Source organism: Aquarana catesbeiana, linkage group LG09, assembly GCF_042186555.1.
Source record: "Aquarana catesbeiana isolate 2022-GZ linkage group LG09, ASM4218655v1, whole genome shotgun sequence".
NCBI classification, from domain to species: Eukaryota; Metazoa; Chordata; class Amphibia; order Anura; family Ranidae; genus Aquarana; species Aquarana catesbeiana.
This window is the reverse complement of record NC_133332.1, coordinates 309,699,867-309,705,866: the sequence shown is the minus strand read 5'-3', so window position 1 is coordinate 309,705,866 and position 6,000 is coordinate 309,699,867.

Below are 6,000 nucleotides of genomic sequence, written 5' to 3'. Positions count from 1 at the left end.
AAGGAGAGCGCTTCCGGGTCACGTGATAGGACCAACCAATGAGGGCAAGGGAGAGAGAGAGGGCGGAAGATTCAAACCCAACCCAGGTAGATTGGGAGCTCTCAGCTATTTCTATATAAAACCTCTGAGGGGTGTGTGTGTGTGTGTATATCCCCTCACTGTATTCATATACTATATATATATATATCCCCCTCACTGTATTCATATACAATATATATATATATATATATATATATCCCCTCACTGTATTCATATACTATATATATATATATCCCCCTCACTGTATTCATATACTATATATATATATATATATATATATATATATATATATTTCCCGCTCACTGTATTCATATACTCTATATATATCCCCTTCACTGTATTCATATACTATATATATATATATATATATATACCCCTCACTGTATTCATATACCATATATATATATATATATATACCCCTCACTGTATTCATATACTATATATATATATATATATATATATATCTATCCCCCTCACTGTATTCATATACTATATATATATCCCCCTCACTGTATTCATATACTATATATATATATATCCCCCTCACTGTATTCATATACTATATATATATCCCCCTCACTGTATTCATATACTACATATATATATATCCCCCTCACTGTATTCATATACTACATATATATATATCCCCCTCACTGTATTCATATACTATATATATATATCCCCCTCACTGTATTTATATACTATATATATATATCCCCCTCACTGTATTCATATACTATATATATATATATATATATATATATCCCCCTCACTGTATTTATATACTATATATATATATATATATACACAGTATCTCACAGAAGTGAGTACACCCCTCACATTTTTGTAAATCTTTTCTTCATGTGACAACACTGAAGAAATGACACTTGTCTACAATGTAAAGTAGTGAGTGTACAGCTTGTATAACAGTGTAAATTTGCTGTCCCCTCAAAATAACTCAACACACAGCCATTAATGTCTAAACCGCTGGCAACAAAAGTCAGTACACCCCTAAGTGAAAATGTCCACATTGGGCCCAATTAGACATTTTCCCTCCCCGGTGTCATGTGACTCGTTAGTCTTGCAAGGTCTCAGGTGTGAATGGGGAGCAGGTGTGTTAAATTTGGTGTTATCGCTCTCACTCTCTCATACTGGTCACTGGAAGGTCAACATGGAACCTCATGGCAAAGAACTCTCTGAGGATCTGAAAAAAAGAATGCTGTCCTTGGCTACGTTGCTCTTCCTTACATACAGTGAAGGAGTGAGTGTAGCCACCCTAATGCCCCGTACACACGATCGGACATTCCGACAACAAAATCCATGTTTTTTTTTCCGACAGATGTTGGCTCAAACTTGTCTTGCCTACACACGGTCGCACAAAGTTGGTTCGGAAATTCCGATCGCCAAAAACGCGGTGACGTACAGCACGTATGACGAGCCGAGAAAAATGAAGTTCAATAGCCAGTGCATCTCCTTCTGCTTGATTCCGAGCATGCATGGAACTTTGTGCGTCGGAATTTCCAACAAAGGATTTTGTTGTCGGAAAATTTGAGATCCAGATCTGAAATTTTGTGCAACGGAAATTCCGATGGAAAATGTCCGACGGAGCCCACACACGGTCGGAATTTCCGTCAAAAAGGCTCCCATCGAAACATTTTTCCATAAGAAGGAAGTTTCTTACTGGCCGGATCACAAGGTAAAAAAAAAGGAAAGAAAGCCTAAATAAGAAAACCAATGCAGCCAACACATCGAAAGATGGGTAAGCTGCAATACTTTAAAATTTTTGATTCTGGGTTTAAAACCGCTTTAAATAAAGCCTTGATGAATCAGCGATTTTTCAGGCTCTCTCCACGGCCGCGCCGTTCTTCAGTCTTTCCAGATGGGATTTTTCTCCCTACAATCTACACAAGGACTCTTCGGGTTTTTCAGGTCTTTCGATATCTCCAGGTCCTGGAGAAGGTTCACTAGTATGCTTGTGCCCCTATTCTGGGCCTTGTTGAGATATATATTTGTTAGATGATATGGCATTATAGTGGGGTTGCCCACCCTTGGTTTTGTTTTGTTTTTTAGTTACATTTTTATATAATCCTTGAGGATTATATTTGAAAAAAAAAAAAAAAGCAACAACTTTTTTTTGTTACTTTTTCCATTTTTTGTTTACTTTATGTGGCCAGGAAAATTGTTAAAAAATAATCCCAGGTATGGATATTTTCACATAGTTACATTGTTTCGGTTTGGACCAACATAACTATGCATATCCCATACCTGTGGGATCCCTTTAAGAACAGGGGTTCTTAACATGGGGACCCCCTAAGTGATCCATGAATGGGTTTCAGGGGGTTAGTGAGGGTCAGATTAAAAAAAAAAAAAAAAATTTCCACTCCATATACAGCCCCTCTTCCCTTATCCCATTCACTGGTTTTCTATTGAAAAAATTAAAGAAAACGCACCCTGAAACTGCTTATAGCGCCCACCGCCAAGCGTCTCTTTACTCATCGTTGGACCATGTTTTCCATTTAAATGTGTTTCATTGTGTGTGGGGGGGGGGGGGGGGATCCATAGCTTTCATCAGAGTCTCACAGGAGGAGTCTGTGGTTATGAACCATTGCTCTAGAGGCTGGAAATCACTGTAGTAGGCACCGCTACCCCAGTGATCCCCACTAGCTTCCATGACCCATGCTGAGTGGCTGCTCTCCAGCATCTTAAACACAGGAGGTCGGCTGCTGGGCATGGGTGCCATTCAGAGATCGCTTTGCAAAAGAGCGCAAAGAGTTCTCTGATTGGACTTAGGTGGAGAGGTGGGGCAGTCATTTCCCGCTCTCCACCTCATCCAATCGGTAAACGCTTTGCACTCATTTAGAAAGGGCATAGCATTCACTGAATGGCATCTGTGCCCAGCGGCTGTCCTGCGGTGTTCACAATGCAGCAGAGCACAGTCATTCGGCAAGTGACCCGGAAGCTTGTGGAGATCACTGAAGAAGCGGTGTAGTAACAGTGTCTACTACAGTGATTTCCATCTTCTAGAGCAGTGGTCTCCAAACTGTGACCAAGGGGCCAGATGTGGCCCTTTGCTTGCCTTTATCTGGCCCTTTGGGCCCTAATTCGTCCGCGGACACCAATGATGGGGCTCTATTCCTCACAATCACACCAACTTTGAGGGGGGCTATTCCTCAACTGACAGCAACGATGCAGGGGCTACTCCTCTCACTCACATCAATGATTAAGGGACTGTTCTACCCACTGACACCAACGATGAAGGGACTATTCATCTCACTGACACAAGTGATGGGGCACTAATACTCCCAATGAAACCAATGATTAGAGAATATTCCTTCCAATGAAACTAATGATAAGGCACTATTCCTCCCACTGACACCAGTGATGGGGCACTATTCCTCCCACTGATACCAATGATGAGGCACTATTCCTCCCACTGATACCAATGATGGGACACTATTCCTCCCACTGACACCAATGATGGGACACTATTCCTCCCACTGACACCAATGATGGGGCACTATTCCTCCCACTGATACCAATGTTCAGACATTATTCTTTCCAATGATACCAAAGATGGGCCACTATTCGATGGGGCACTATTCCTCCCACTGACACCAATGATGAGGCACTATTCTTCCCACTGATACCAATGTTCAGACATTATTCTTTCCAATGATACCAAAGATGGGCCACTATTCCTCCCACTGACACCAATGATGGGGCACTATTCCTCCCACTGATACCAATGATGAGGCACTATTCCTCCCACTGATACCAATGATGGGACACTATTCCTCCCACTGACACCAATGATGGGACACTATTCCTCCCACTGACACCAATGATGGGGCACTATTCCTCCCACTGATACCAATGTTCAGACATTATTCTTTCCAATGATACCAAAGATGGGCCACTATTCCTCCCACTGACACCAATGATGGGGCACTATTCCTCCCACTGATACCAATGATGGGGCACTATTCCTCCCACTGATACCAATGATGGGGCACTATTCCTCCCACTGACACCAATGATGAGGCACTATTCTTCCCACTGATACCAATGTTCAGACATTATTCTTTCCAATGATACCAAAGATGGGCCACTATTCCTCCCACTGACACCAATGATGGGGCACTATTCCTCCCACTGATACCAATGATGGGGCACTATTCCTCCCACTGATACCAATGATGAGGCACTATTCCTCCCACTGATACCAATGTTCAGACACTATTCTTTCCACTGATACCAATGAAGGGGCACTATTCCTCCCGCTGACACCAAAGATAGGGCACTATTCTGTGCTCTGACACCATTTTCTACTCCCACTGGCCACAGTCTGGCCCCCTAAAGTTGGAGGGGCAGTAAACTGGCCCTCTGTTTCGAAAGTTTGGAGACCCTTGTTCTAGAGGAATCCCACAAGTATTGGAATGTGCATAGTTACAATGGTCCGAACCTGGAATTCTTCTTTTCAAGACAAACGTCAATGTCAAACTTCAATCAATGTCTGAGGCTCATTTGGAGACAGTGGCATCGCTATGGGGGTGCAGGGAGTAATGCCCGCACCTGGGTAGCACCTGCCAGAGGGGTGACACCATGGTTGCCAACCATCCGTAAAAAAAATATGGTTGCGGGAAGACTGGGCTCAAACAGGCAGGCGCATGCGCAGTGAGTCAGTGACGTCATGGCGCTGCCTGGCGCCATGTTTGAATGAATGGCAGCACGGCAGTGGGCACGCCTCCCGAGTCCCAACCCGGAGACCAGATCCCGGCCCACCATCCCACCACCATGCCACTGTGAGCAGTACAGACATGGAGTCCTGGAGACTGGACCCCTGCCCTGCACCATCCACCCATGGCTACTGGAGACTTCCACCACACCACTGTGAACATGGCCACACGGAGTGCCAGAGACCGGATCCCCACACCTTCCATCCATGGCTGCTAGAGACTCCCATGCCACTGTGAGAACGGCTATGGCCGCAACCTCTGACCATCTCTTGTATTCCCTCTCAGTATCTGACCATTTCTTGAATCATGTCTGGCGGGGGGGTAGCGTGACTCCATGTTTTACGGCACTGAGTGACACCAAACCTAATAACCCCACTGCTTGCCGAGCGGCCAAGAAAGCGACAATTTGTGTCCTGAGCTTACATTACATACAGTATCAGGAAATCAAGTCAACTTCCAAGAGGTCTTCAACAGCACATCCCAGTGCTCTTTTTGGATAATGGGAGTCCGCATTGTGCAAGGAGTAAGGAGGTAGTGTTGGATAAACATACATTCATTGACAGAGTTGCGCTAATAAAATTACTTCTAAAAAAATGAAACACCAGTGACAAAAAAAAAGTATAAAATTAAAAAGTCCAAATGTGATGGAAAAGGTTCTTTCACAGTATCCACGCCATCCACCACCTTATAGTGTGTAAGCCTTCCACCATCACCTCCACCTGTGAATGAAGCGCTTGCTTACCAGCTTGCACAGACCTCCTATCACGGAAGGTCAGTGACACTTGTGGCTCTATACCCAGCCAGGGCCTTTACCATCCGAGAGACCTCTTAGGGCATGTGGATCCACCACCTAGGCGACGTTATCACAGGAGATCCCCAAAATATAAAAATCTTGCCATAGTATAAAATCCCTAAAAGTTGTACTCAGAGCTTATAAATGTACACACTGACATCAAGAAGGATAAAAAAAATTGCATAGGAAACAAACACATAAGCCGGCCGGCTAGATCGCTGCACCTGTACTTCCGGGATTCGTCAGCACGTTGCTCCGCCCTACGCGTTTCCTCATAAGATTACGTCGTCCAGGGCACCCGGTGCTGGATCAACGAACGTTCCAAACGTATTAAAATCCACAAAGCTCAACATGTTTCAGAGCATACATTGCTCCCTCTTCAGAAGTCTCATGAAGACTGGAAAAAAAAAACATAATCTGTGCTGCAATTGG